A 17,625-nucleotide genomic window follows, 5' to 3' on the forward strand; every position below is an offset into this window, starting at 1 on the left:
CGGTGTCGGTCTTTGTTAGGCCCGTCAAGTGCTGGCGACCTGACTCATATTGTAGTACAACTACAGATTTGGAGAAAATGGCGGGGGAATTAATTAAGATATTACCGGTTATCTCTGTATTGGTAACCTGCACGGGCTTACACTGCTTCGCTGTAAGGTCTGCGTAAGTGAGGTTGAAAATGAAACGCCTCAAACCAACGTGACTTGGTGATGAGTAATGATATCACTTAAAAATAGATTTGGAACTCTCAACCAACGACAAACTTTAGCAACTGCTATGACGACGACCATAAACAGCGACGAAGAACGTTTTAGGTCTAATCTGTTTCTTGTTTCCCTGTAATGTTTCCCATAGCATTTCTTCTTCTTGTAAACCTTTATCACTTTGCCATTATGGAAATTTACACATTTCTACGATTCAAAATTGGGGCAGTTGCTTATTTCATAAATTCACACAGTATTTTAAATTATACGTGTACCCTGAAAGTGTAAAATAAAAGTTCAAATCTCAAAATACTTCATTCTAACCGCCTGCGAATTTTTTCCACTGTCATGGCAATTAATTTCTCTTTATTGCAACTAGCTTTCGGGAGTTATTCCAATGACTTCTTAATTACGGTCATTTTGACACTAATTCTATGAAATTTGGGCATACCGTTCTCGCGCAACGCCATTGTGTCGTGACAGGTCGACCAAAATTGTATAATTTTCCTAGTGGCGGACGTGCTTAGTGCACGCTGGCCAGCGTACGTGAGACATGATCTTCAACACAGCTTAATACACTGTGCTCACGAAGAGTGCCTTTTACGCGCATGCCAACTTTCCAAAAGATCGCCCTTGGGACAGCGGAGCTGGGAGAAGAGGTGAAATGACCCCCTGCTCTGACTCTTTTAGTTCCTTGTACGAACTAATTTGATGAAATATTCTCAGCAAGCAAAGACTTGTTATGAAACTACTTGCTGCGGTGGGCGCCGCGTCAATATTTTATTGAAATCGTGAAATCAACTATACAATCAAAGCGAGGGCATAGAATTACGTGGTCATCGACGTGTCATTGACCGGGAAACAATGACTGGAAATTTCTTTTTCCAGAAGCTGGAAATTTGATAAGGCATGAGCTTAGCGCAAAACCTCAGGTAAGAGGATTCTATTGACCCATTCCTGGTCAAAAGGTTGGGATGCCCCCAAACTGACGCTCTCTTGCTTCTATACCCAGGTTTGGGGCCAGGAGAGGCGTGAATAGAGATTTGTTCACACACACACACAAAAAGCAAAAAACAAAACAAACAAAAAAACCCAAAAAAAACCCCAAAACAAAGAAAAAACCAATTTCCAAATGTTTTTCGTCCATACAGGAGTCCTTGGGAAATGAGGTCCAACCAATTCTAAAGGGTTGATTATTTCTATTTTAACGGATGAAAATGACAACATGTCCCCAGGAGATATTGCCCCCCCCAGCCCGCCCCCCTGCGGGACAATAATGTTTATTCCATGGCGCGCCGGGGCAGGCAGAAATTCTTACCGGGTAAACGCAAAGGGGAAACAGTGATACCTTGAGGATAATGTTATAGTCCGTTCCAAAATGTTCCACCGATCATTTTATTTTTTTGCATCTGGGATCCCATGAATCTATGTATCGACTTAGTCTTCTAGCCGCAAAATATCAAGTAAGATGCAAAAGAGATACACATTACAGTACTTCAATTTCAGTTAAACGCTTCAGGCCCACAGTCGAGGATTGGTTTCCTAAACGAAGCCTGAGACGGAGCCGAAGTTGAGTATTGGACAACGGCCTTAGCCTAGACACAAAGCTCCGTTGGGCTGCAAACGGGCTCCCTCCGTCTCGCTTACATTAGGAACAATTCGCTCGCATCGCGACGCAGGTCGCAGAGAAGGCGTATTTTACCTGGAAAAATAATACAATTTCATGGGGCATGGGTCAACTTAAGTGCGTTTTGTTGATACTATACTTCCATTAGCCAGAGCAATGCCAAAACCTCTTAAAATGAAGACAGATAGAGACTGATTGTTACACATGAATCTACAATGATACGCACGAACACACGCAGTGAGCAATTAGAAATTGTGAGACATCAAATAACATCGACATTGTTAGGGCCCAAATCCAAACAAAAGGTTTTGAAACCGTATTTGTGATGTCAGAGCGTCTCCAGTCTCAGCATAAGACACACTCAAAATGTGATATCGCTGCTGGTGTTCTGAGGTGTTTAATATTTCCTGATAGAAGGCTACGCGACGAAGCTGCATCATAAGCCTTGTTTTGAAAAAAGAATATCTGAGTCATTTACACGGGTGACAGTCAAGCAACATCTTTTTATGCCTGCTGTTTATGCCTAGGCCTGCATGATGACAACTCGCACTAAATTCAGTTAGCCTACCTTCTATTCGTTATTTTTTACTTTCTACGTGTATTTGTTATTTTACTCATTTGGGTCAAGTGAGCTGAAGGTCGGCTGTTCCCGTTCCTCACCCCGCTGGAACTTTTGCTTAAAAACTGAATGACACATCGTTTGTCTGTGTTCCATTCGTATCCTCATTTGGAGTTATTATCTTTGCAACCAAAAAGCGAGAGTGAACCAGTTGACAAAGAACTCCATGGAAACAGCTAGTCTTAATTGAAGCCCGAAGAAACTGTTTACTTTCTACCCTTAATGGCAGCCCTCGACACAAGATCAGAATCAGTGATTTCTCTGCAATTAATAATTGACAACAGATGCATGTAAACTTCGATCGTGATGTATTAACCCTACCAAGTGTCCATTTATGTGGTTAAATAAAGGAAATGGCCAGCTGTATTTCGAGTAGAATGCATTCACTTGAGCTTCGTTGTTCGTCAGTCTAATGTGAAACGAACCTTGAACGACCATTTTTATAAGTACAGGCAACTCCATAGAACGATATACATGGAATACCACCAGCAATAATGATCAATAATTCACAAACGTTGCAGCGTGTTCCTCTTTTCCCATACTGACCTTTAAAGGTAGAGGACACCCTTTTTTGTCGCAATTTCATAAGATTGGCTGATTACGGTGTATAATATTCACTGCAACTTACATTCTACTCACTTGTTTCATATTTGAGTCAACTGCTCTGTGGCATTTCCAACGCTTAAATTGAAGGCGTTGTAGTTTATCTTGCTTAAATCTGTGGATATAGGGCGTTCGTAGTGCAAGCGAACAACGTCCACGGGGTCAGGATGGGAAACAGGCATGACAGCGTCTCATTCCCTTAAAAAAGGAGCAGTTTTCGATGGCTAAGAGTAGTCACTGAATTTACCTTGGAGTAATGCGCCTCCTCGACAATGTAGCTTTGCGGATTCATGAAAAAAATTCATCCACGTGCGCGCGTGGTCGTGCTTATCGCACTTTCTTGTCAGTTTTACACGTCGATGAAAGTCTAAAATTCCATTCTCAGTTGAATCATTGATAATTGTAAGTAAAAAAAATTATGTCTTAAAACAAGGGAGGTTTAACGTGTGTAAATTGTACTTTTTGTTGACGAAAATCATCATGCTCGGAAACAATCGCCATATTTAATTGGATCATATGCTCCAGGGATGATTCTGAGTTCGGAAAGTTTTTCCGTTTAAAAAGCCTTTCCTTAAATAAAATTTAACTTCACACTGATCCAACTTATTTTATACTTTACGCCTAACAATCAGGTTTCTATAATTTCAGGTCACAGTGCTTTGGGGGAATTTATGTCGGTATATTTTAGCTGCTTTTAGGTTTATCCATCCATTAATGGATGGAGACTCCCATAACATCTGCAAAACTACACATAAGAAATTTGGCGCCTGTTAAAGGATGTGATGTGCGAAGTGAAATTAACTCTTTTTACGATGGTCGGCCAACCTTCGAAAAAAAGAAAACAAAATTTTATTTTCCAGTAAACTACAGCAGTCTGGGTGGAAATATTTTACAGACTGATTGAGACTTTCATGTACTTTCTTTCAAGTAAGATATTTCAGGATTATACGGTAGTCCGATTTTCTGGCTTTTACCAGTGGTGTCCACTATCTTTAACCCTTAATCTAATAATCTTCGGTGATTTATGAGATGGGCGAATTATCTGCTCTTACCAGCTGTTGCATTACTAGAGTTTTAAAGGTTGAAAGAAAAGGTTGCTTTTATCATGGATCGTTCGTTTGCAAAATTATGTGAAAAGAAGTATCTGGAATGTGTGCCGATCGTGCAATTCACCAAAAGAGGGCGGTATAACGACTTTACGCCGCAACAATCTTTAAGACCTTTTTGGTCATCTTCTGGCTGTGTGGGAAATCCTAGAGTCACCCACCAGTTGGTTTCAGCCGTATGTCGACCCAGTATGGCAGCTTTACCTTGAATACAGGGACTTTCGCTTTGATCCTCAAGCTGGACCAAGAGAGGGCGCGATTTTCTCAGCAACGGCGGCTCCTTCAGTCGGAACTGAACTTCGTCGGTTCACGAACGATATGAAATGCATGCGCTACGGTCGCATCGCTACCACCAAAATGAAAACTCCCCGACTAATATGGCTCTGTTCAACCGACGAAGTGGTGCTTCTGCTCCAGATTCTGGCGTTATATTCAATTTACATCCAGTTCTTCCAGTTGCTGTTAAAGACATTCATCGGAACCCGGAGCCAACTACTCTGCTCCGGGTCCCAGTAAATTGAACTAACTGTGCATGTTCTCCATAAGTGACCAACGACACACCACCTCCTTGCGACGTTATTTAACAGGCTTTTGCTTCAAAGAGACTCTCCTAGCAGTTGGTCACAGAGCAAGGTAATTCATAACCATAAATTGGGCGATAAACCGTGAAACTGTTTGGCAAGATTTCGCTTGCATCATGTGTTGGGGAACTCTTCCACCATGTTTCTCTGACCGTTATTGCCAAATTCATACTTCAGAAAAAAATAATTGATTGATCCATCAGAAACGCAAAAAACTTTTCTAAGGGAATTAACGGCTGCACGAAGTATATCTTCGTTATGAAAGAATTTCCAAGCTCAGATGCCAGAAGCAAAAAGGACCCTTCATGCAACGTTCTTTGATCTGACCGATGCATTTAGGTCTGTCGAACAATCTTATTCATCACACAATGAAGCGCAATAGAACCCGAGAATTTGTTTGTATATTCAAGACATCTATTCCAGACTTCAAGGTGAAATAAAGACTTCCAGTTGGCGGTCGGATCTTTTTAAATAGTATCCATAGTCCGTCATGTACATTGCATAATCCCCCCCTTCACCCTTGACATCCTGCTCTCTCGTTCATCAAGTATAACACCATACGTGTACATGTGCGTCCATTTTATTAAATTTGCTTGAACGCTGAGCTGATCAGGCCCCGTTGTATTCTAGCAAACGACAGCACTATCGAGCAAATTGTGACAAATGGCGTTCTGGCTTCCATTGTTCGCATTCCACTGTCTCTATTGATCGCGACCATTATTATACACTGGGTCGTCTAGGAACCCGCTTCTCCACTCCACCTTTTGCTCGTAAAATGTTTATGAATATTAATTCATAATTATATTATAATTATATATATTAATAGGGGGTTTATCTTCTGTTTAAAAAAGTTCGAATTTGCGTGTCGTTACCTTTTAACTGAATTGCGGGTGGTAAGAGAGTTTCGCAAATTCTAAGAGGCTTTTATGATTCATTAATTATAAAAAAATATTACGATGCTCTCAGTTCTGTTTGCTAATAATATAAAGGCCACTTTTGTGATGATGTTATATCACTATTACCGTTGCAGGGTTGAGAACTTCCCAAGCGACCTTGCTGAAGGCCCTTTAAAATACCTGTTCAGCAGTGTGTACTTTGCTGTCAACATGCAAATTGCACGAGGATCACAAGCAGGCAAGCAGACTCACAATATTAGGCATTACCGTTGCGTGGCAGGATTAAGGCATAGTGCTCTCTGTGATTCCTCATTACGCCACTCTCCATTGACCGAGTACCAATTAGCCATTCGTCTTGATAACCTTTTCCAACAAAACCACTTTCCCGGAAGGACAATAGGCCTATTTCTTCGGTTTTGCGTTATGTCCTCAATCTGAATGTAATAAGAGAACCCCTACACGAGTCACTAAAATCTCGTACAGTCATTTTCATGTGAACCGCTCTCTTCGTAATAATAAATGAAATCTGCTATTGATAACCAGCGGTGCGACCATGCCCCAAGGTCTAGTCGGTTAGATATAGTCCCAACCATCTATCGTCCTGGCGGTGTTAGTCGAACTGTACATGTATAGTAAACTGAAGTCGGCGCTCGGACTTCCCCTGTACAGTACCCTCTGGGACATAGATATGTTGTTTCCATCTTTTGTTTCATAATTCTTGGAATTGGGAGTCTTCACAAGGGTTGTGCAATTTATTTCAGAAAACCCGATCCGGGTCCACAATTGTTATCAATTCCTGCAATTGCTTTTTTTTTCTTTTCACCTGTCGTCACAATTCCTCAGGTTTATGGCTTTGTACAAGCCCCTCTACATTTTGCACCACGCTTTTAGCTGGCACAAGGTGTCCTAACAAAAAAGACAAAATGCGAATTGGGACATTAATCCAGAACCGAGCCGAATTCTTAAGTGTTCACGTTTTGAGGTCGACGAAGATGTCAGGAATTGTCGGGTTGTTCCTGAACGATTCGTAAGTCACGTCATTGCATATACCGGACTTAATATTGGTGCACTAATCTGTTTTCTTGTCTTTCAACCGGGGAAAAAGGATAATTCAGTCAGTCAGTGACCAAGGCATGTACATGAATTTTCAGAAACCTAGGCTCTTGGACACGACAAAACGGAAATGACAATGTTTTACACATTTTACCACTTGTAATTACACTAAACCGTTTGGCATGAGTCGTCATGACTCTGTTCCGCATTACACCTTATCGGACAGTAAACATCTTGTTATAATGGCTACGTTATAAATGTCTTTTTATAAATACACAACACACATCGTGTGAGATCAGTAGAAAATGATGCTCGTATTCACGTACAAAGGACTGTGCAAATCGGTATTAAAAGCCCCGACACCATCCCTTCAAGGTTCTAGGTTAATTTTATACCAGATTCCCGCAGAGCAGTTTTACTGAAGTAGGTGTGAGGCTTCATTATGACCAAAGTCAAGAGGCATTGGTACCTTGAATGCTTTGTGAAGTCAGCAGTGCCTTGGGATTACCACATGCTGTCTGGACAGCAAGGCCCCAGCATGTTTTCATCAATGGTACCCTCCCTCGTTCTTGCTGTCGTGCTTGCCCGGGGAGTGGGTGCGATACCGCCCGCCGTCCTGGTCAACTACACCCGTCCAGGGGACATCATCATCGGCGCCGTGCTGGCCTTCCATTTTGAGCCGACCTGCCGGTTTGGCCTACACTTCCGTCAAGTTGAAATCGCTGAAACGCTTGTGTACGCCGTTGAGCAGATCAATAATCGCTCTGACCTGTTGCCGAACCTCACCCTTGGATTCGATATTAGGGAGAGCTGCTACGACGAAGATGCGGTGCTCTGGTCCCTCTTGTCCCCCTCAACGAGTACTTCGTGTCACAAGAAAGCCTCTTTCTCCCGGCCCCAGGCCAGAAGAATCGCAGACAGTTGCTGGGCGTGGTCGGAACCTCTCGAAGCACCACCAGCGTCTTTAATGCAAAGGTGGCCCATCTTTTCGACCTGTATGATCTCGCACTTTGCAACGAGCTGAGCAACAAAGCCAGATTTCCGAACTTCCTCCGGACGATTCTCCCGGGCAAGCTGCAGGCCAAAGCCATGGTGGATATTTTGGAAAAATTCGATTGGTCTGGCATCGGCGTCCTGTACACATTAGACGCGTGCGGCATACACGGATGGCAGGAATTGTTTGCACTCGCCGAGAAAAAGGGTGCCTGTGTTGCCTTTTCGAAATCTGTACCGGAGCACGCCAACACAGACAGATATCAAGTTGAGGTTATGTCCGCAATCGACAAATTCAAAATGGTAAATGTGATCATCATCTTCGGAGGTGATGAAATGTCTCGAATTCTTGAGGAGCCGGAAAGTTTTAAACCCGGTCGCAAGGTTACGTTGATCTGCAGTGACGGTATTAAAAGACGCATAACGTCTGAAAACTACCTTTACCACGCAGTGTATGCCTTTGCCCACGCCTTGGACGATTTAACGCGTCAGCACTGCATCAGTGGGACCGGTGGGTACTCTAAACGCTTACATAATATCAACGGAGGAGACATTTTTCCATATCTGTACAAAGTGCAATTTGATGGCGTAGATAGGCATTTTGAGTTCGACGCTAAGAGGGATAAAAGGCTGAAGCAGCGTACGCAATCAAAGGTCTTGTAGAGGAGAATGACAAGATTAGGCTACTTGGCAAGATGTTGGTCGATGGGAAATCGCTCTGGCCTTAGCACCTGCTGCTGGAGAAACGGACACTCTTTGGCCAGGGGGACACCACAGTCCTATTGCAGACAGGAGTGCCTCCCCGGCCAGATTGGGGTCCCCCTGGATCAAAGATGCTACTGGGGCTGCCCGGATTGCAACAAAAATGCCATTGTGGTGAACAATGCCTGCACGTGCTGTGAAAGCGAGTACTAGCCGAGCGCCAACTGATCCACCTGCAAACCCATTGCGCCGGTGAGCGTGGATGTGCTAGCTGTCCTCAGTATCGCTATTCTGGTTCTGTCCAGTACCGGCATTGGCCTGGCGCTGCTGAGTCTTGCCGGCCTGTGCTATTACCGCGACCACGCCCTCATCAAGGCCTGCAGCCGACAGCTGTGCACTGTGATCATCACGGGGTCCGTCTCAGCCTGCCTGGTGCCCCTACCGTTACCCCTTCCACCATCTGGGCACACCTGCGCCGCGGCCGAGGCCCTGATCTCCCTGAGGCTTCACCATGACCTACGCGCCTACGTTGCTTAAGGTCAATCACATATATCGTGTGTTTAAAGCCGGAAAAAATCGACCAAATGCCCGCGGCTGGCCTGACCTAAAGAGCAGGTTATCATTGCGTTCATCATCGTTCTTGGGCAGGTACGTTACTTTTGCTCTATGTATCCATTCCTGCTCAGCCAGTTGCTAAATAACGGTCAATAATACGGGGACGGGTAACCTATAAGGGAAAACACGAATATCTAGGTATAACACGAGAGCCGAGGTAAAACCGGCTATTTAATATTTTTATCCGTAAGATTTCTCACCATCTGTGTATCTGTGATGTTCTGACATGCTGGTACTTTCAATATCTTAAAAGCAGAATAATTTAAACTGCCAACATGTCTCAAGGGGGAAACTTTTTTCCTGCCCCCCACTTCCGGATAGCCTATGCTACTGCCCCTGGCCACTAATATACGCCCCCTTTTTAAACCTCAATAGGTCCCTTTGGAAAAACCACACCCCATAGCGGTATACTACTTTAAGTTACCACTTAGTATCACTACAATATATCTGTTCCCTCGTCGTGTTATTGCTTGTTTTGCATTTCAAAAATCTTGGGCATTTTAATCGAACCAACTTTGGTAAAGAATCAGAACACGGAAAACAAAATCAGAACCTGGCAACGCGAAGCAGCTTTGGCAAGTGTTCATTTGTGTCCGACGTTTGCCGTTTAAAACTGAACATGAGTGTAGGCTAGTCATATTTTCTCCAAACGACAGCTTCCCCACTTTCGGTGAATTGTATTTCTCGCTTTTCACCTTGTCCATTTCCAATTTCTCTGTAAATCCTCGTCCCTCACTTGTCCTATCAGTCGTCTGCAAGCTCATTCGTTTCCCGCTCACAAAAAGCGACGGGTGGCATGGATGCACTGCCAATGCCCCGTTGTCGGGATTTCGTTGGACGCGAGGCGCTCTCCGGAAACACGGCTTTCCCTCGTGTATTGGAATCAAAGCATGTTGATGTCATCTGCACTTCAGTTAACAATGCGCAACAGAATTAATTCCGTAAGCTATTTTAATGGTCATGAGGAGATGAGCAAAGGAGCTTAAGAATCTACCGTATTCAATTCCAATTATTACTGCTGCTTCCATCACCCAAAAGTAAAAAAAACAAAACAAAAAACGCTGAAGGACGATGCTGCTGGCCGATTAAATATCAATAACGTGCACGATTTATTGTGTCCACGTACAAGAGTTTCTTACAATCGTTCTATGAATTTTTTTCGGTTGATGACTTCAACCAGCGTTGTCTACAGCATTTGTAATTGTTCGACTTAACACAGCGCGTCATAGCCACATGGTCTTGCAAACGTGATGGGTTTGCGGTAGCATCATGTTGTGGGGACGTGCGGTCCTGATTAGAACCTGATGGTACTCAACGTTCCGAACAGTGCGCTCTGTCCTCTCCTGACGACAGACTAGCTTGCTGTTAATGTTCGAAGCTTCGGCTTTTATCAGAACAATACATGTAACTCACAAAAGAGATACATGTATTTCACATGGTGCTACCTTTGCTTGCCACCTTCACCATGAAAAAACTTCAAATCTCAACGGTCCGTTTTGATTTTTTTTCGTTTTCCTGGAAAGAAAGAAAGAGCCGATTGTCGTTCTGCCTGCATGCACGTGTTTACGGCAGCGTATAATAAGGACCACTTGCAAAAAATGTTTTCGAGTTTATCTCGCCAACTCGCGAGATAGTGAGTCGAAAAAAAATTTGCAAGTGGCCCTTATACGTTTCCGTAGGTGTTGTCAATTTCCCTTCTTAAATATCGGCGTCACTACGGCCGAAAAAGACACATAATTATTCCAGTGTTCATGACTAATGCATGCAGCGGGGAAAGCCGTTCACGATGGGCTTTTACCGAGGAATTAAACATTAAAAACCACAAAATTATGTGGCTTGGCAATTTTGACAAAGGGGGAGCTAGTCCAGATACAATTTTTGCGTCACCACCCAGCATTTGTATTGCATTGTAAACAACCCACCTGAAATCAAATCTAAAACAAGTGTTGAAAGACAAACTTCGAGGATCTTGCCAGTGCGGCAGATCTGCGTTGAAATAAGTGGGAATCTGCCGCACCAAAAAATCTTGCACCGATCTTGACATGTCAATAAAAAATATGGAGCTCTAAAATGGACATGCAAACTGCGTGGTACAGCTTTTGAACGTCGTACTTCAACTTTCAAACGTAATGATTCAACTTTTCAACGTAGCGGAAAGTTGTTTTCTCAAATAAGTTAAAATGCTTCTGAAAAGGATGCATTTTTGAAGAAAAAATATAAACATTTGTCACTTGTCCTATCAATCGTCTGCAATTCCACTCTTTTTTGCGCTCATGCGTAATGGTTGATATGAAAACGGTCAGTTCACTGTTGGCTGATGGACACAAGGGGGCGCACTATTTAGAAAATTGTCTTCGTATTTTATTAATCAATTTGAGGGATGGCCCTGAAACGATTAATCCGATCACGGGAAGAGAAAAAGTGCCATAGATTCGGAAACAAAATTGCGAAGGCATTTTGAGAAGAGCTCGTGGCAGAAAAAAAAAGAAATTAAAGCATTGTGGTAGGCATGGCCCATTAATTAAGTAACCCCTGATTCATCGTTCCATAGTCGCGCCAAGCCAAATTAAACGCGAGATTTGAATGCAGTTCGACGTGCAAAACAGGAAGGACCTGGCGCATCAACAGACGAAAGATCGGCCCATGGAGTCTTTTGGAACGACTCTGGAACGACTTATTTTCGGACGTCAGTCTAGTATGAGCCGAACTCAATGCAAATCGATTAAACTAATTCTAACATAACAGATCCTCGATTGGGCCGGCCACACGATTCCTCCATCGGCAGCCCAAATAGATCCATAAGCTCCGTAATGATTTGACCAATCACAGCCGTGATCGCGCAACTAAACGTCCAATAACATTGCGACAGTTACATATGACGTGCGTGTCCGGTGCGTATTGTAGCACCGTGCCAGGGGTGCGCATGCTGTTGCTATATTTGCAAAGGCCTGAAGAGGAACACAGAATGTAGATTAAAAAGAAAGGGTTCTTGCTATACATTGTGTTAGGTATTAATAAAGCACATCAAAATATCTATTTAACTTTTTAAAACAGACATGTCAGAAAAGTAGTTTTCTACCCCAGTTTTGTCAATGCTTTATTTCGTTATTTCTGCACCAAGAATGTTAAACGTTTGGATTTTGGACGACGTAGGGTGTTGAGACTCCAGTAAACCCGTCGTCGCATTTGTATTAATAATACTTTTAGCCGACATTGAGTATTCTTTGAAGAAACAGTGTCGAGGAGAAAATTGTACCACATCAGCGATTTATCTGACAGTTCAGATAACGATGTCCATTTTGACAAGAAAGATGAGTCGTAACCAAATATTATTGAAATTTGCTCCGCGGAGCCAGATCATTCACAGTAAGTCCCCCATAAAATGAGGTTACAAAATGCCAATTTATACATCCCAGGTCGAGCACACACGTACAACGCTCCCAAAGTCTCACGTCAACTGGTAATTTTGTCTGCCGTCAGAAGTCGACCTGCAGAAAACGGATAGAATGCAGGCCACCAGTTTTGTTAAATCGTCCAACGTTAGTCTGCGCTTTTAATACGTCCTTTGTTAGTAGTCGGCAAACGAAACAACATTTTTATTGATGTGAGTGAAACTTTAGTGCACCTCCTTAATAGATCGGTCTGTTAGCGACTTGCTGAAGATTCTCTGTCATTGCAAACCTGCCATGGTACGAGATAATAGATACAACATACTTATGAAGCAAGATATGGGACGGAAAGACCCCCCCACACACACCCCCAAGTGTGGAAACGCCTTCAATCCTTGACTCCCAATTGTTCCTCTTTTGTTCATACTTTTAACTTTTTCGGAAGACCTCCCATATGTTTTGTACACGTTTTCTAACCGAGGACTCTTCGGCAACCGTGGACCCTATTGTCCTCTATTGTTGTAAGTCCACGATTGAAGGCGTTTACACACTCACACACACACCTTTGTGTTGGTCATTGTTTGATCGGAATCTCATGAATTCTTTACAGACATCTGGGGGGGTGTTAGAATTACAGATTAGGCCTAGTTGTGCATTTCATTTTGGCAGTATTTTCTGTATCATTTTACAAAGCCGTATTTATCAATTATTGTTACCATTCAACTTCTGAGTGTTGTTGCCGCAAGGTCGACTTCTTGCGTAAACTTTGGCTTACTTCTAATCCCCTTTGGGGAACTCAAAACTGTCAGATTTAAGGACTTTTATCCTCAAGGGCATGATGCTCTTTGTATATAGCTCATCACCTCTCGTTAGAAATTATGGCCTGATAAATACTGTAAGTTTACTTAAGATGCATGTTGCAACGTCCAAACATCAGCAATGGAGATATCAGTACTTAATTCTCACTGTCTGGCAACTGAAAAACATTTTGTACCAAGACGATGTCCCTTTCACCGACACTCTGACTGCACGCTGGGCTAGCACACCCCGCGTTTCATAATAACCTCGTCACATACCTTTCACAACACTGGGGCCGAGGGCAACGAATGACATAATACGATAATATATTACTTCCACGTTTCGAATCTAGGCATTTTGATGTAAAAGCCTCGTTTATTAACGGCAGTGGATGGTCGGATTGGTTGGGTTCTCTGGCCTTCTTATCGACAACTTCAGAGTTATTGACTGACATAATCAGCTCTGCAAACTCAAATGACAGAAATGAACGCAACCTCTCTTGGTCCCGCTTGGGCCCATAGGACATGTGGCTGGGATGAATTCAAATGGATTTTCCCGTAAGAGCAACTCGAGTCCCGTCCGATTCTTCTCAGCAACCCTGTAATTGCAGAAATCACAGACATGCCCCGTTGTAGAAGGTGATCATGCACGGTCGCCAACAGATCTATGTTTATTTGTGTTGTTTCACATGAAAACGACTCTTTGTATAAGGCCTTAACGCAGCGTAGTTTCGCTTGGTGTATGCCGAGAGTTTCCATGATTGCCTACTGGGTAACCCTACGCTATTAGTATACCCCTGCTCCAGTTCGCTCAACAAAAATGTGACTGTCACCTGTTCTTATACGGAAAAAAGGGATCAGTAATGTTTAATTATCATATACCAGTTGGGAATTCATTTTTTTCCCGCAGAACGTGTGTGTCTACTTAGTGAATACTGTTCCTATAACCACACCGGTAGCTAATATATTCTTGTTATCATCCCAAGAGCACTTTATTTTCGGCGGTTGTATTTGTAGTTTATAAGCACAATGTAGGAAATCATTTTATTCACGACTACACACTGATCAAGGGCGATGGATGTAAGGGCAAAACCCGTCATTGAAAAGTAACTTCTCCCCGATGTAAAGTCCATCTTTTAATGGAGTTGTTCTTACCGCTGATGTATAACAATGTGCGGCCGCGATACTATTGTGTTCATTGTCAGCTGCACGCATCGTGTGAGAGAGGAAATACGATCGAGACGATACCTTTAAAAACTGGGTTGGCCGAGGACTACATACATCTGGGGCTCGGCACCTTCATTCAATAAGTCAGGAGTGTGATTGAATAAGTGTGATTATTTTACCGAGACGGATCACGTTTCTCCCAGAATCTAGGAAACACTGAGTTGCCAATTAGAAGTAGGATTTTACCAAATTCATTAACAGCCAACAAAACGGCTTTGTGTGTCTCGCCCGATGGGACGACAACCACATCTGTATTTCTTCATCCCTTTTGGATGGAACACCCAGACACCATTCCATATCAGCAGATTATACAAAACCGGGAAAACTTGTTCATTTTTTCCTGAAATAGGTCCTGAACCAGGGACGTGTTCGGGCTTTGTCGTAAATAAAGAATTCAAAGACATTTAGGTCATCCGCTCTAGTTTAAAAGCCTCCGAAGATGGTTTGAAATTATGCCGGCTTTCATCTTGCAGACCCACAGATTGCATCTTCTGAGGATATTTTTTTTCTTCGCCGTCTTATCTTTTAAGTGATCTGCAAACAGCAGAGCATCTATGTTAAAGTGTGCATGCATTTGCGCCCCCAGTTGGAGGGTGTATCATCATGTTTGTAATAGATTTATAAACAAATATGAATAAGTTGGAAGCCATGAAGAACCCTCAGATAAATGAATTCGACAAATAGTGTTAGAGTTATGCATGTTTCACTTATGAGCCAAGGAAGCGTCATACAGGTCCCAGTTCCATTCCAGAATTGTTCAGTCATTTATACAATTAGTTGCCCTAAAATCAAATTTGCGTTTCCCTGGCGGGCATGTTCAATGCCAGTTATATAGAAGTCTCTCAATAGCGACTGGCTGGAGTAAGACGGAATGGCAGCGACTATTTAATTTCTTTGTGGCTGACAAAAGAAGTTGAATAAAGTTAATCACGTTACCATGGTATAGCTGAGCAGCATGACCCGTGTCGTAACTAAGGGGGGGGGCAGATGCCCGTGCTCCAGGTGCCCCCCCCCCCGTTTGAAATCTGTGAATAATCTCGGTTGAATTACAGTCAAAACTTATTTCCTGGTGGTGACCCCATTGACAAAATGTGTCCACCCCAGGGTGCCTCCGCCCCGCCCCGCCGGACATTTAGCTCCAGCTACGCCACTGCACGACTATAGCTTCTCTCTCGAAATGGTACCGCATGTCCCAAATCTTAGATATTGTTTGGAGTGGTCGGACGCCTGTACTGCACTAGTGTGGTGGTGTCTATAGAGGGTTTGGACGGCTGCCATCTTGCAGGCCAGTACGTTTGTTCCACAGGGTGTGCACAAAGGAGGTTTCTCTATGGAAGAAAGGAACTGCACTGCAAGATGGGTACCATGCAAAGCCTCTATAGAACAACAGACTAATGCACCTAATGCACCTATCCGTCTCTTGGAGACGGATAGGTGCATAAAGAAACTGTTTCGCATCTCTCGATGCAATAAACACACCCACTAAACCTATCTGCTGTATCTGGGCTGAATCTGGGCTGGGCAAATAGACAGGAAAGAGCAACTGTTCGTGAACTGGAGGAAGAGCAAACTTATTATGACTTAACCGTAAAACACGTAAACAAAATATCTCTTTGAAATTAATGTTCACACACGGTGCAATTCTACTTCTCGCTAATAAGTCAACAAATATAATATAGGAAACGAGCCATTAACAGACCCTGGTTACACGAAAGAATTGATTTACAATGCTACGCATGCGCAAATCCAAGAGCTGCGCGACAAGGAGTTCGTTTTTCACGGTACATTTCAAGTAGGACGTGCTTGGGGCACAGCGCTTGTCAACTATGATTAAAAAGGGTTTGACTACGCTTCCTTTCAACATCATATTGTTAAGGCTTCGTTAAGTAATGACATTTTCAGCTTCAATGACGTCCCCACTGCCAAACACTTGAACAATGGAAAGATACTGATCCTCAAACAGCGAAATGGGGATATCTAATATGCGATCTCCAATATACATTTCCGATAGCTTTTCAGCTACAGCTTTTGGGGATTATTTCATTAAAAATGGAACTTGTAACACTACAGTTCAAAATAATTAAAAAACTATCAGATTTATGTTCCCCGGGTGTTTGTATTAAAACGAGTATAGGCGTCTTGGCGGCGGGGGCTGCTTTTTCTGCACGCTGTGTGTCAACAGTGAGAAAGCCATTTTAACAGCTATGCAGAAATTTCCAGTTACACAACTTGATCAAGTTTTCCTACGGTGTTATTTACCTTCGAATACTGGTATAACTAATCAAACCACACTCCGGTTTCTTCATTCTTTCCTTTTTGAAGCCCGTTGGTTGATGTACACGTGTGCAATAAATCGAAGTACGTGTCATATGGTGGCAAGCACCCATTTTGTCGGTATATATACGGTGATAATTAGCGCACAGGTTTTACGCTTGACCAGCGTAACAGATTCTCTTCAATTACACAAGTCATGTAAAAATTCTAAATTTTATTTTAAACAAGTCAGTATAGAATTACAGATTAGGCCTGGTTGTGCATTTCATTTTGGCAGTATTTTCTGTATCATTTTACAAAGCCGTATTTATCCATTATTGTTACCGTTCAACCTGTGAGTGTTGTTGCCGCAAGGTCGACTTCTTGCGTAAACTTTGGCGTACTTCCAATCCCCTTTGGGGAACTCAAAACTGTCAGATTTAAGGACTTTTATCCTCAAGGGCATGTATTTGCGCCGTAGTTCGAGGGTGTATCATCATCTTGTAATGTCTCGTAACTACAGTGGGGCAGATGCCCGTGCTGCAGGTGCCCCCCCCCCCGCTTGAAATCTGTGAATAATCTCCGTTGAATTACAGTCAAAACTTATTTCCTGGTGGTGACCCCATTGACAAAATGTGTCCACCCCGGGGTGCCTCCGCCCCGCCCCGCCGGACATTTAGCTCCAGCTACGCCACTGCACGACAATAGCTTCTCTCTCGAAATGGTACCGCATGTCCCAAATCTTAGATATTGTTTGGAGTGGTCAGACGCCTGTACTGCACTATATTGCCGATGTTTTGGTTTTTAAATGTGGTGTCTATAGAGGGTTTACACGGCTGCCATCTTGCAGGCCAGTACTTTTGTTCCACAGGGTATGCACAAAGGAGGTTTCACCATGGAAGAAAGGAACTGCACTGCAAGATGGCTACCATGCAAAGCATCTATAGAGCAACAGACTAA

Source organism: Acanthaster planci, linkage group LG13 (genome assembly GCF_054643075.1).
Source record: "Acanthaster planci isolate LZ-2023a linkage group LG13, COTS_SCS, whole genome shotgun sequence".
Taxonomy (NCBI): Eukaryota; Metazoa; Echinodermata; class Asteroidea; order Valvatida; family Acanthasteridae; genus Acanthaster; species Acanthaster planci.